This window comes from Balaenoptera acutorostrata, chromosome 16 (assembly GCF_949987535.1).
Source record: "Balaenoptera acutorostrata chromosome 16, mBalAcu1.1, whole genome shotgun sequence".
NCBI lineage: Eukaryota > Metazoa > Chordata > Mammalia > Artiodactyla > Balaenopteridae > Balaenoptera > Balaenoptera acutorostrata.
In genome coordinates this window covers 78,586,444-78,602,092 of record NC_080079.1, presented here as the reverse complement: position 1 = coordinate 78,602,092, position 15,649 = coordinate 78,586,444, and positions in this window count along the sequence as shown.

The following is a 15,649-nucleotide window of genomic DNA, read 5'->3' as shown; positions in this document are numbered from 1 at the left end:
GGGAAGAAGCCTTCTGTCAAAGTCACATTTAAATTCAATGAGTCAACCCTTTTTGCAATTAGCACGCAGAAAAGCTTAATACAGTCTATTGGAGTGGCCTCCGTAAGATGACACAGAAACCCTTAGACACCTCCGGGATGACTCGATGCCCTTGGTTTGGGATCAGTCAACTTAATACTTTGTGTTTCCTGGGAATGAACTTTCCCTCATTTCACCCCACTGTCTACATTATAAGATTCCCTACACTGTTATTTTAGGCTTTTTTAACCCTCTGGTATCTCAAGAGCCATCTTCTTTTGGATAAAATATGGAAACTTTAACCATTGAAATAGGGTAGCACGATGAAAGTACTTCCCCAGCTGAGGTCTGATGAAAAAGTTTAGCAGAATATATTAATGGAAAAGTATACAGAGCACAAAAGCAGTGGTATTTAAATATTATGATTGTCATAAATATTTATTTCATGTTAATGACGCACTGGGTAAAATTAAAAACAAAATGAGATTCAGAATTAATCATGAGTCTACCCTGTTGAACTTATCTAAATGAAAGGTTATTCTATGAAACAAATGGTGTTGAGAGGAAAAGATTAATTTGTGCATTTTAACCTCTGAAATAGGTATTTAGGGAACATAAAATAATAATTACCATTTTTTAGCATATATAACATACCAGACACTATGTAAGCGATTTCCATGGATTATTTTACTTAATGCACACAATGCCAAATAAGTATATGTTTAATAAATGGTGATGACTGTGGTAATAATAGTGATAATGTTAATGTTGAGAATCTCTACCATTTTGTGTGCATTTTATGTGCACTGTGCTGAGCTCATTAAATATACCGTATTTAATTCTCATAACTCTCGTCTACATATTAATGTTATTTGTGATATCACAGTTGTTAAATATATAGACACAGGGACAAAAATAGCAAAAATTACTGTTTATAGTATGCTACATCCTACAGAAGAGAAAAACTCTTACTTATCTACCCAAAGGTCTCTTTTGAATTTATCACGGGAAGTTGACAAAGACTGTTTTGGTTTCCCATCCATCTGGTGCTTCCCTTGGCCAGAATGAGGGACATACTCACTTGTGAAAGCAAAAGTAAAATTCTTTGCTCAACGATGTTTTCTTAAACACTCCTTCTATGCCGGGCACTGTGTGAGGGAGGTACTGAGGATCAGAACTCAGTCTAGAGAATAAAAACTTATTAAGGTAATTGTGATACAAAGATAGAGACAAGAAAGGGTATTGTCTATGGCCACATACAGGGACCTGAGTGTGAAGTGAGGGCTTAGGAAGTTGGGGATTAGATTGATGAATGGTCAGGATGGGAAGGGCAGAGAGTTTCAGGGCTTGGAGAGAGAGAAAGGAGAACATTCCAAGCAGAAGAAAAAGCGTGAACAAAGCCAGAGAGATGACAAACAGCCTGTTGTGTCCAGCAAATGCCAAAGAATATGGTAAAGCTATCAATCTGTAAACACTGTGAAAATTGTCTGGAATGGATAAACACATCAATAGAACAAGGCAGAGAGTTGACACAAAATCATTTATATCAATGAATTTAATATACAAAAAAGGCAGCATTTCTAATCATTGCAGAAATGATGAGGAATTTCACTTCCCACTCTATATACCACTGTAGGTCAGGAGTTCAGACAAGAGCATGGCAGAACGGCAGAGATGGCTTATTTCTGTTCCACAGCTGTCTGGAGTTTCCCCTGGAAGGCAGGAGGTAATGCTGTTCCCCATCTCTGTCTCTCTCTCTTTCATGGCCCATGACTACTCCTCATGGCTATGCTCTTCTGAGCCTGTCTGACCCATTTTCCTCTCTTTCCCACAGCCTGTTTTCCTTGCTAACCCACACCAGGATTCCAGTTTCCTCATGGCTTATAATAGCCACCTGGACCCTGAGTCGCCTTCCCAAATTTTATGCTCTGTTCCCATAGCCCATCCCCTTTCTATATCCCAGTTCCAGACTCCAGGGAGAAAGTATAATTGAATCAGCTCTTCTTTGAAGTCAGGCTTCACAAATCATGGGTCACTAGCAGCCTATGATTGGTTGTCCTTGGGGCACGTAACCACGCCTGGTCCAATCAGCTGTTGCATAAGTAAGCTCATGTGATACAGACCAAGGCCACTTAACTGTAGGTAGGCAGATTCCATTAGCATGGGTTAGCATGAGATCGTGTAAGCCTGGGCTGTTGTGTAAGCCACCAGCTACATGGAGAATTTAAATTCAAATTAATTGAAATAAAATTAAAAATCCAGTTCCTCATTTACAATAGGCACATTTCTGATGCACAAAGCCTGCCTCCCCGCCCCCCCCCCCACCATTAGGCTGGGCGTGCAGCCTAAGCTAAGAGAAATGATCTCAGTCTCCTGGACATGGATGGGTTTGGGGTCATCATTTGACTCCATAAGGGTCACTCTTCCATGACTGACATAGGTACACACAGAGAGGAGATATTTTGCCTTCAGAGAACAGAAGCACTGAGAATCTTCTTAGCCTAGACCTGCTAGAGGCCATCACTACAGCCAAGTGGAGAGAACCTGACAGAGAACTGCATCAAATCCCAGGCTAGGAGAGCAAGGGGGAGAGAGGGAGAGAGAGGAAGGGCGACAGGAGGAAGGAGGCAGAAGAAGAGGAGCAGGAGAGAAGGAAGAGGTGAGAAGGGCGAAGCTTTAACGTGACTTTGTTTGTACTTCTGGATTCACTTGTGCAGGAAGTGCCAGCCTTGTAAACTGAATAAACTTCCGTTTGCTGGAAGGAGTCTAAGTTAGTTTAGTTCACTTACAGCCAAAGGAATCTTCATTTTCTCCACATCCTGAAGCCAAATACTCTAAGGACAGGGAAGAAAATTAGCTGATAATGTAATTTATCCTAAGTTGTAAGTTACTCATGGCTCAGTGTTTCATCTACTCACTAAAAAGGTCAATTTGAAAGGACACTGAAGAGTTGATGCCCTCTTTCCGTAGAACACTGTATTATCTGCTTTTTTTTCCCTTTTCCTCATACTCACTCTCTTTTTTATTAACAGAGTTAATTTTTTAGAGCAGTTTTAGGTTTATAGAAAAATTGAGCAGAAAGTATAGAGAGTACCCCTATACTCCCTTCCTCCCTCCCCGACTATTCCCCCCATTATTAACATCTTGCATTAGTGTGGTACATTTACTACAATTGGTGAGCTAATACTGATACATTATTAACCAAAGTCCATAGTTGACATTATGGTTCACTCTTAATGTTCTGGATCTTGACAAATGCATAATGCTGTGTATACACCATTATAATATCACACAAAGTAGTTTCCCTGCCCTAAAAATCCCCTGTGCTCCAATTAGTCATCCCTCTCTTCCCCCAGCCCCTGGTAACCACCGGTCTTTTTACTATCTCCATAGTTTTTGCCTTTTCCAGAATGTCATATGGTTGAAATCATGCAATATACAGAGTTTTCACATTGGCTTCTTTCACTTAGTAAGATGCCTTAAAGTTTCCCCTGTGTCTTCTCATGGCTTGACAGCTCTTTTTTTAATCACTGAATAATATTCCATTGTCTGGATGAACCACAGTTTGTCTATTCATTCACCTACTGAAGGACACCTTAGTTGCTTCCAGTTATGAATAAAGTTGCTATAGATTATAATGACCACTTTCTGTTATGGCTGCCTGTCCTATTTTGAAAGCTGCTTTTCATTTCAAGAGCCACTCAGATGTCACCTGCCTGATGAAGATTTCCCAACTCCCCAGGACAGTATAAATCACAGCATTCTCTCTACCTACCACATTTCTTAAGTGCTTCTATAATAGCTTCTATTATCACATTATTGAGTAGTTTCTTTGTCTCTCTATTCCTTACCAGGTGAACTCTTTCAGGATGTCTTACTCTCTACTGAATTACTTAATCTTTCTTTGCCTCAGTTTCCTTGTCTGTAAAATAAAAATTGTGAGAATTAAATACATTACATATATATAATATATATCATATATATTTTTAGAATATATATTTAGAATAGTACCTGGCACACAGTATACACTATATAAATTTTAGCTATTATTCTTTTTTATTATTAACACTCATAACTATATCCACAGCAATGAGCCACTTAGTAAATGCCACTTAGTAAATAATTTCGTCATCCCATTGGTTGATATATGACTGAACATGACTTATAATTTAAAATAATAATAACTGTGTCAGACTCAACATCTATTATTTGTTTGCTTTTTTTTTTTTTCATACTATTGCTCAGCTATTTTACTGAGACTTGAGCCTCTAGGTTAAGCTGCTTCTGTGATGAGGGCATGATAGGGGAGGGCCAGCTGATGAGGCCTGGAAGAGTTGAGAGAATGGGAGGCATTTGCCTCTTTCAGGTCCACAAACTTTGTAGACCCAGAAACTTCATTTCTAGTTCTACTGACTCGATTCATCTTTCAGGAATTGACAAACTCAAACGCAACAAACTTAAAAGGCTCTGGTGAGTAAACTAGAATGGTAACTTTCATTTTTCATGAAATCTGTGGTTGCCAATGAAAAGAGGATGGTTGGAGAACCCCAACAAGTGCATTTATTTTCTCCCTGTAGGAAAACTCGATATCATTATCATACCTTGGTCTATGAGTTTAAAGACATTTCTCCAAATTTATATACAACCTGTGCCATTTGTACAAGGGGTGTAGACAACATCAGCACTGCCTTTATGTCCTCCTGCCCTTTCAGTAAAGAGCAGTTAAAGTTGAGTTGTAGTCAGTGTGTTCTGGGCAACCTGGGAGACCAAGTCTCAAAGTGCAACATATCTGAGTTCAAAAAATCCAACTGCTCCTCATCTTTTGTTTGTGAAATGGGGTTAGGGATACCTACTTTTTTAAAAAAATTTTTTAATTTTGATTTTTTTAATTGAAGTATAGTTAATTTACAATGTCATGTTAGTTTTAGGTGTTCAGCACAGTGATTCAGTTATATATATATATTTTTTCAGAGTCTTTTCCCTTGTAGGTTATTATATTGAGTACAGTTCCCTATGCTATAGGTCCTTGTTGGTTATATTTTATATATAGTTGTGTGTATATGTTAATCCCAACCTCCTAGTTTATCCCTCCCCCTGCTTTTCCCTTTGGTAACTTTAAATTTGTTTTCTATGTCTGTGTGTCTATTCTGTTTTGTAAATAAGTTCATTTGTATCTTTTTTTTTAAGTCCCCATATAAGCAATATCATATTTATTTCTCTGTCTGACTTACTTCACTCAGTATGACAATCTCTAGGTCCATCCATGTTGCTGCAAATGGCATTAGTTCATTCTTTTTTATGACTGAGTAATATTCCGTTGTATATATGTACCACATATTCTTTATGCACTCCTCTGTCAATGAACATTTAGGTTGTTTCCATATCTTGGCTATTGTAAATAGTGCTGCTATGAACACTGGGGTGCATGTATCTTTTCAAATTAGAGTTTTCTCTGGATATATGCCCAGGAGTGGGACTGCAGGATCATATGGTAGCTCTATTTTTAGTTTTTTAAGGGATACCTACTTCTAAGGGTTGTTGTGGAGTTAAAGGAGGAGCATCGAGCAGAGAGCCCACCGCAAGTTCCCTTTATTTTACTTGTCCACCTGATTCGCCAGGGCAGGAAGGTCCTGAGGATGCAAACACAGCTCTTGCTGCTAAGAACCCACTCCCCAGTCCAACTGGATTTCCAAGTACACCTCTGCCTCATTCACAGCAGACTTGCCTTAAGGCTTAGACATAACCAATTCTCAAGAGTTGAGTCAAAGATGAAAATTTAAAAAAAAAATTCCTTTGAGCCATAATAGTACTTGAAATTTAATTACTTTATAAATGAGCTTTGATCCCTCAGTTGTGACAGTCTCTCCACCCTCCCTCCCACCCACAGTTCAGTAGAGGATGCCTAATTATCTGATCTTGCTAAGTCATTAAATATGCATTTGCTAAAGTCATTTCCCTTCTCCCCCGACCCTCCCTAGAGATTTTATCCTAATTACTGATCTGCTTTCCTTCATTAGAGTATGGTTCATTTGCAAATCTTTTGTTTTGCTAATGTGTCTATGTAGCTGGGGGACCCTGGGAATTTTGTGCCTGCACACCGGTTGTGTTCTTCTTCCTCTTTTCCTCCAAAGGAGAGAATTGCAAATGCCTGCCGCCTCTTCCCAGCCTTCATGGGTTGGGCCCAACGTCAACCAGTCTTATCAGAAATTTGAGGTTTGCGCGCGATGCAGTAATGTTGGCTATACCTGAAAAGCCCGTGAGTTCATGGGAGATGCAGGGAAGCACCAGGGTTTGCCAATCTGTGGCTCAGAGCATGCTCTGTTCCTTCTTAGGAAGCACCTGGGTGCACTCGAGGCTTGCCCCCTCAACTACTCTCCACCGTCATGCTGGTTCTCAGGGATCGGCAGGCCCCCATGAGAATGGATGTTTGGAGAGAGCGCCCTTGAGCAAGCAAGTAGTAGGAGGGGTTGCAACTATAGTTGGTCTAAATGAGCAATTTTTGAACTGGATACACCAGTGGTGTCATGGCCTGGGTTCTCCTGAAAGCAAAGACTGAGACAACATCTTCTGGGCAGGTAGTTTGCTTGTTGGCAGGGCATATAAATCAGGAAGAGGAGCAAGGGACCAAGAGTAGAGAAACAGGGAAGGAGCAAGAGGCGATGCAGGATGGTGTTGCCATGGTAGTGACTTTTCCGACAGACAGGGGCTCCATCCCCTGGCATTTTCTGGGGAGCTTTCTGACATGTGACTCTGAGCTGTCCTCCCAGGGGGATGTAGGCGACAGCATTTATTCATTGGCTCTGATCCCCTATCAGTCAAGGGGGGGGGGTGCCTCATAGGGCAAAACTCCTCGAGTTGCACTTTTGGGCAGCAGGTGCATGAGTAACCTCATAGGTGATGGGAAACCTCGGGCATGTCGCGCTGCAGCACCAGAGAAGCCGAGGCAGGAGGCAAGGGGTGCACAGCGCTTTCGGGGGCAGCGGTCCAGAGCCAGCCAAACGGCTGCGTGGAAGGACAAGGATCGGAATAGTGTAAAATTGGTCTTCATACCATCAGTTGCTTTTAATTTTCTCCTTGCAATCTCATTTCACAAATGGCACAGCCCATTCTCAAGTCTTACACGTGATGCTGCTCATTTCCAGCTGAAGGTTAGAAGGCAAATTAAAAGTGCTTCCCAGCACTGTTTAATGACACTCTGGGTGCTGTCAGTTATTTCAAAGCACACTGTAAAACCCTCCAGAATAATTTGAATCTGTGTATTAAAATACCATAGAACATATTTCAGAGGAATACTGAGGTGGGGAGGGATGCGTATCGTTAAGTCAAGCAGTGATGAGATGGCCCTGCTCATAAAGTGTTAAGAGAGCTGAAAGCATGACACGCATCTTGACACTGAACCATGGAGCTGGGTGACTTCAAGTCCTCAACAGTGGAGGCGGCGGAGGGAATAAATGCCACCTTACAGTACAGGATGTATTTGGGGAAATAACTTCCTCCGATAATAGAGGAAACCATTGTCTGACCTGGAAGTGGCTCGAATGTGATGCAAATGGAGCATTTTTATATCTTTCCAGTGTAACAAAAGTAATTTAGTCTAAATTTAAATGTGCAAAGTCCTGGAGGGCAGGGAGTTGATTTACATACATATCACATTGTGACTAATCGTGTATTTGAAGGGCAGGGGGCATTATGTTAAGACAGACAAGGATGTAAAGGCCAGGGGGTCTTCAGAAATCAATTACTTGACTCTGGTTCAAAATCACACCCATGGTAACTGACAGGAGGAGATTTCTATTCAGATCTGTAGAGAAACCATGACCTTCACCATCTAAGTTAAGGAAAGAACACTGTGCAGTGACCTGAGGAGAAACAAACACCAGTCCCCTAGCCCGTAGAAAGGTGAGCTATTTGCTATATAAACCGTAGACACATGGCTGTAGTTTTCAACTGTGATTTCTCCTTCTGAGGATGTTTTCAGGAAGAAAGCATGACATTAGGACAACATGGCAGGATATTTGCCTGAAGAGTGGGCCTAAAGCCTTAAAAAAAAAAAAAAAATCAAGTGTGTTATAATTTCTGGAGAATAGGCCTTATGGTATTTGTCTACGCTATTTCTTATCCAAAACAATGGGAATTTGGGGAAAGTCGATATCCCAGATACGACTCTGGAGTATCAGTAGAGGCATGAGAAAGAAAGGCAGAAGGGGTATCACTGAGAGGATCTTCCAGTGAAGAAGGCGGGTGTAGGTTAAAAACAATGTCGGAGCCAGGACAGAAGCTAGAAAGGACCGCTTGTGAGACCAGTCATTTTTAGACTGTGTGGGAAGCAAAGGCAGAAGACAACATATTGCAAGAGGGACAGAGAAGGTCAAGGCATTAAGAAACAAAGGCAGTTTATGAAGTTGATTTTAGAGGCTGCAAGCAATATATTGAGAAGGTTATGCTAAAGGCACGTTGGTATGAGTGAGGGATTTATCTGCAAGCTACAGGTATATTTGGCTGCAACTCAATAAAAATGATTAAGCATAAGAAAAGAAAGCCATGATTTGACTCTTCTGCTCCAATAATGTCTGAAAAGTTTAACCTTTGTAGTTCTGGAATTGAAGACACAGCAAAAGTTCAGGCTGAGCTTGACAATAACACAAAGAGATTGGGGAAAGAGAGAGGGAGAGAGAGAGCAATGCTTTGGAAGGCATCCACATGAAAGCAGCCTGCCAACATGTTTATAAATGTGATCAACTTCCTTCTCTAAATTCTCATCAAGGGGATTAAAATTTTTTTCTGTATATAAAATGCTTTATAATTGACTTGGGAAAATTAGGCAGAAGGCAAATGCAAATCTGTTAAAAGACAAATTCCAGTTAAAGAACACAAGAGAAACTCTTAGAGGTGATAAGCTTCCAGTAAGCAAATAAAATGATAAATGAACAGAAAAGACCATAAACTTTCTCTTAAATGCCAAAGGAAAGTGTCATCTTGAGGCTTACCCAATTTATTACAATCCCATTGTGAAGATTGCTATAATGCAATCAGAAATCCTTGCCACAATTAAATTCTGCAATGTTTTAAACTACTGAAATAACTAAAAACACTAAGGGGAATTCAATGCCTTTGTTTTACCACATCCTTGAAGCATGGATACAGAGTATTAACAAATGTGGTGAAGACTAGTATTTACCAGGCATTGTTCAGACACATAGGAATGTTGGGTGCTTTATCTCATTTAATTCTCCTGACAATGCAATGAGGTATGATACTGTTATCTTCATTCTACAAAGGAAAAAACTGAGATTTAAAAGGGTTAGAAAAATGTGCCGTACTTGGTTTTTTTCACCCCTGTATTCATAGTACCTCCTAGCCTAGTGGCTGGCAAAGAAAGGCCTTTAGTAACTATCTACTGAATGAATGATGATTAAATGAATGAAAAAATGAAGTGGTGGGCTTCCCTGGTGACGCAGTGGTTGAGAATCTGCCTGCCAATGCAGGGGACACAGGTTCGAGCCCTGGTCTGGGAAGATCCCACATGCCGCGGAGCAACTAGGCCCGTGAGCCACAGCTACTGAGCCTGCGCGTCTGGAGCCTGTGCTCCGCAACGGGAGAGGCCGTGATAGAGGCCCGCGCACCGCGATGAAGAGCGGCCCCCGCTTGCCGCAACTAGAGAAAGCCCTAGCAAAGAAACGAAGACCCAACGTAGCAATCAATCAACAATAAATAAATTAAAAAAAAAAAAAAATGAAGTGGTGATACCTAGACTCACATCCTAGACTGCCTAATGCCAAATCTTTAAGGACTCTGCTCTGTCGCTTATTGCTGATAGGACTGTGAAATGCAGTTTGAAATGAGAGTTTTATAATATTAACAACCTTCTGCAGCCACCAAGACAAGTCACATCCTTTCTTAGGTACTTGGATGGCTAATCTAATGGGATATCTACCAAAACAATCTAAATACCTGTGGAGAGTGTAGACAAAAGTTGTAATTTAGTCCTTCCCTCATTTTCCAAACCAAAAATTTATCCCTAAATTCAAGATAGGGTAAAAAAAATGATTTCAAAAAAAAATACGTTAACAAAGAAGTGAAGTAGCTGCAAAAAAAAAAAAAAAAAAGGCTAATCCTTACAAATAAACTCCGAAGTATTCAACCATCAGGTAGAGATCCCAGTGTTTTTTTAAAAGCCAAGAAAGAGAGAGAGAAAGGAAAGGAAGAAAGAAAGAAAGGAAGAAAGAAATGTTTACAGGAGACAAAAGTGGCACCCCTTCAGAGAAGTTTCAAAATATGAACTGAGAAAGAATAGAATCAAAATTGTGCAACATAGGTGATCTGTGCTATATTTACCACAGCAAGGAGAAACCCCGTCCCACATTCGTTTATGAATCTCCTTCAATTAAGTAGTCAAGTTGTCTCAACTTGGTGCGGCATGATTGTACAATAATTATATTAGCAGCAGAACACACTGTGCTGGTGCAAACTAGCGGCGGCATCAAACGCCTTGCAAGAGTGCTTTACCGCTGCTCCTCACTTGTTTCCTCTGTTAATAATCCCCTGGAGACCTCCAGCCCAAAACTCGGTGCTCATATAGAAACTGCATCTTTAGCTTGGTTCAATTGCCTTTTCCTGGCTCTGATTACGCCTTCCCTTCTCCGGTGGTGGTAATTAGTTTGCAAAGTTGCACTGCCACGGCTGAAACTATTTCCACATGATGAAGAGTTCCACCAGAATCTTGACTCAGTATGAAAAGTTGTCTTTTGGATTTGGATTGCCCCAAATCCAAAGCCTCAGTGAGATTAAACCTAGGCCGATTCATTTGAGTGCTAATGCAAGAAAGTCAAAAGACCAAAGTCAATCAAAAAGTATTTTTATAAAGGTGGAGCCTAAAATTCCACTCACAGCACCAAATCAAGTGCCCAAAGTCATGTGTTCATTCATGTAACAAACATTTACTGAACAACTCTAACTTACGGAAAATTATTCTAGGCGCTGCTGAATGAGAGCAGAATAAGGCAGCAACGCTGCCCTTCAAGAGTTCACCATCTAATAAAACAAAAGAGATTTGCTTTTTAAAAAATGTTTCAGTAAAACGATATTTTAAAATCCATACAAAGTACAGTGAGGAGGGACTTTGTTTCTTGTAGTCTGGCTATCCTGATCATCTTCCCCACTGGAAAACAAATAAAAATACTAAATGAGATATAAAAACCAACTTTGGTTTAAATAAACATTTTTATTAAAGTACAACATGCATAGAGGAAAACGTGCCAGTAACTACATAGTTGAATTAGCACAAAGAAACATAGCAACCACCCAGATCTCCAAATGTAACCCTAGGTGCATTTCAAAAGCCAGCTTATGCCCTTTCTCAGCCACAAACCCCCTCCTCTTCCCTCAAGTTGACTTTAAAGCCATGGTTTACTTTTGCCAGTTTGTTGTCACGCCATGTTTATTGGTTTGGGATCTGACTTCTTTCACTCAACTGGGAGATTCATCCATATTGTTGCACGTGTAATAGTCATTCATTTTCATTGGTGTATGGTATTTCATCGCATAAATATGACACATCAGTATAGAATTTATTTGTTTTCTGAATTGTTGAAGGACACTTTCCTACTGTATGGTCAAGCCACTCAGGGTGGCTATTCTCTTGCCCTCTGTCCATCCCCTGCCTGACCAGGGCCCGCTTCACCGACACCTACTCACATGACTGACCTTCCTAATTAGTAAATGCCTACATACTTGCCCCAGCTGGTGATTGTTCTTATCAAACGGGCGGAGGGGCAGTGAAGGGCGTGCTACTCTGTTAGTTTCCCTGGTAACTGACGAGCCAACCTGACATCAATTCCCCCTGTAACTAGGAATCTCCCCTTCCCTCCGCGAGTGAAGACTGCTGCCGCGTCCTGCCTACCGTCTGCCACGCAGTGAGGTGTTCCTCCAGGACCGTGCTTCAGACGGGTAAGTTTCCCCCAACCATTAAACCACTGATGTCTCTGTCACTGACTCGGGGCTCGCTCTTTGGTCTTGAAGTTGGGCAGGCACCGGCCTTGTGGGCCTGCGGGGTGCAGCCCAACAATTGGTGGAGCAGCCAGGAGACTGAGGAAACTCCCGTGAGCGCCGCCAAGATGTCGGGAAATAAGGACGGGGAATGAAAAGTTGCAGGGGTGATTCCGGGGTGTCTGTCCACTAACATCTGGGGCGCCAAAGTTGCAGGCGTAATCCCAGCGTGGCCGTCCACTAACGTGGAGCTTGAAAGTTCCAGGGGTGATCCCCAAAGGTGCAGGGGTAATCCTGGGGTAGCTGTCCACTAGTATGGGGGGCCCTGTGGTGGCTGTCCTCGATAAGGGGGGGCTGCCAAGAGATTAAAGAACAGTGGTCCCCTGATGGCTCTGCTGTTGTGTCAAAGTGAGCCTTTGTCATTGGTGAGCCTAGCTTTCTAGAAGGAATTGGTATTTCTATTCTTGTGCCTTTGAGACATAAATGATCGACCTGGGCTCTCAGAAACTTTAATCAAGTGTGATCTCTAAGAGTGAAGGGAAAAAAAGAGCTTTTAGGTAAACTCTATAGGAATGATTATATTTGGGGGAATGTCTATCAAAAATAATCTCTCCAGATTTTGGTATCTTGAAATGAAACTAAGTGAAATGAAGAGAATTCATTGACTATCTGGGTCGTTTCAAATAGGATAAAATATTGGAACATTAATTGCTGTGCGGGTCTTAGTTTACCTACCTTACCTTTTTAGGAGAGGAAGACTAAAGCGTAAGTTTTCCAATCAGGAAATGCTGGTATGACAAACAGTCCACAATTATTTGCTTCTTGGTTTTTGCCAGAGATTAAGGTTTTTAAGGGTTACGATTATTATCAGTCATCATTCTAGTTATTGTAACCAAGTTTCTTCATTGATTACATTGTAATCAGGTATTTAACTCTGATGCTTTTGCAAAAGTGCTTCATCTTCAAGAGGATTAATAGGAAGGACCTTTCACAAGTACAGATCTCTGATAAATTTCAGATTATACCTCTGAACTGGGTAAAAAATTAAAAAATCCTAATGGAAAATCTGATGGTTTCATAAAATGTTAACAGAAGGATTGGTTAATGAGTGAACTGGTGAATATGGTTATAATTTTTATGGTTTTAGTCTGAAATGTTACTGGTTTTGATCTGTGTTTTCCTGTATAAGAAAGCCCTTCCCCTCAAGTTAGTTATGACTTAACAGCAATTTGGTAAACTACACCTGTGGGTAGAATTGGAACATTTTTCTTCGCTCTCTGCCTGGTCGCTCCAGAAATTGGAGACTCCTGAGTTCTGAGTAGCCTTAGCAGGTGAACGGGAAAGACTGTCTCCTGACACGTGCAGGAATCTCAATATTTTGGGGACCTCTAGAAGAGAAAAATCCACCAAGGTGGGGCATGATGGCAGGCCTTTGGCATGGCTTTCCTGGCCTTGAGAGGCCTTTTGGGAATTCAGTCTGAGATTCCTGAGGAGTTCCTCCACAGCCAGTTTGGAGGAGCCTATGTGGTCAATTGATCAGACTTGTTTTACAAACAAATTAGCCTTAATTTGGCTGTGTTTGGTGGAGAAGAGCGTAATTTTAGAAAAATATTATGTTTCCGTGGATATTAAATTCTAGTTCTGTTAATTGAGGTCTGTATTTATGGAAGTTACCGCATTGGCCATACTTCTGCCCTGATCAGGAGGGAAAAAAATTATCTAGTATAGTTGTCACAGAGTGTGACTACTCATGATCTGTGACACAGCTTGCTTTTAGTCTGCTGCTAAAAGCACATGTACAATGCTTGTGTGACAATTGGCTATAAGTGATAACATGTGCGGCCTGTAAAGTGTTTCCCCATTTACATACCTCTGAGCCTGCTCACCATATCTGATTGGTTTTCCCCCATTGTGGATAACTATGCGAATATAAAGGAGGCCTAGCACCAAGGGACATGATCTACACCCAGGGCAGGCAACTGAACTACCCCAGCTTCTAGGGACAAATATTTTGATCATCAGTGCTTTCTATTAAATGTTTGGAATCAAAAGGGGAAATGATGGGAAAATCTGCACATGTTGAGGTATGGGGAACTCAGAAGGCTTATACATTCTTTACCTTAAATTTCACTGACCAGAGCAACGTGTTTGGTGTACTTTTAGACATTCACTGTACATGTGCTTTGTCCACTGAGGGAGGGAATGCATTTGAAAGTCAAAATGGAGTAGCTGTGGTTCAGACATCCAAGGTAAAACTAGGTAGACATTGTAGATGTGATTTTTTTTTCGGGGGCGGTGGGTGTCTTGCTTCATTTTATTTTTTACTTGAAGTATATTTGATTTACAACGCTATGTTAGTTTCAGGTATACAGCAAAGTGATTCAGTTATACATACATATGTATGTATTTTTTTCAGATTCTTTTCCCTTATAGGTTATTACAAAATATTGAGTATAGTTCCCTGTACTATACAGTAGATATTTGTTGTTATCTATTTTATATATAGTAGTGTGTTTATGTTAATCCCAAACTACTATTTATCCCTTCCCCCTGCCACTTTCCCCTTTGGTAACCATAAGTTTGCTTTCTATGTCTGTGGGTCTATTTCTGTTTTGTATGAAAGTTCATTTGTATAATTTTTTTAAGATTCCACATATAAGTGATATCATATGATATTTGTCTTTCTCTGTCTGACTTACTTCACTCAGTATGACAATCTCTAGGTCCATCCATGTTGCTGCAAATGGCATTATTTCATTCTTTTTATGGCTGAATAATATTCCATTGTATATATGTACCACATCATCTTTATCCATTCATCTGTCAACAGACATTTAGGTTGCTTCCATGTCTTGGCTATTGTAAATCGTTGTGCAGTGAACATTGGAGTGCATGTATCTTTTTGACTTATGATGTTCTCTGACTTACGATGTTCTCTGGATATATGCCCAGAAGTGGGATTGCAGGATCATATGGTAGCTATATTTTTAGTTTTTTAAAGAACATCCATACTGTTCTCCATAGTGGCTGTACCTATTTACATTCTCACCAGTAGTGTAGGAGGGTTCCTTTATCTCTACACCCTCTCCGGCATTTATTATTTATAGACTTTTTGATGATGGGCATTCAGACTGGTGTCTGACTGGTGTCAGACTGGTGTCATTATAGTTTTGATTTGCATTTCTCCATTAATGAGTGATGTTGAGCATCTGTTCATGTACCTTTTGGCCATCTGTACGTCTCCTTTGGAGAAATGTCTATTTAGGTCTTATGCCCATTTAAAAAAATAATTTAATTAAATTAATTTATTTACTTGTTTATTTTTTGGCTGTGTTGGGCCTTAGGTGTGGCTCACAGGATCTTCGTTGCGGCGCGTGGGCTTCTCTCTAGTTGCAGTGTGTGGGCTCTCTAGTTATGGCACACAGGCTCCAGAGCGCACGGGTTCTGTAGTTTGCAGCACATGGGCTCTCTAGTTGAGATGCGCAGGCTTAGTAGTTGCAGCACGTGGGCTTAGTTGCCCCGTGGCATGTGGGATCTTAGTTCCCCGACCAGGGATCGAACCCACGTCCCCTGCATTGGAAGGCGGATTCTTTACCACTGGACCACCAGGGAAGTCCCTTATGCCCATTTTTTGATTGGGTCATTT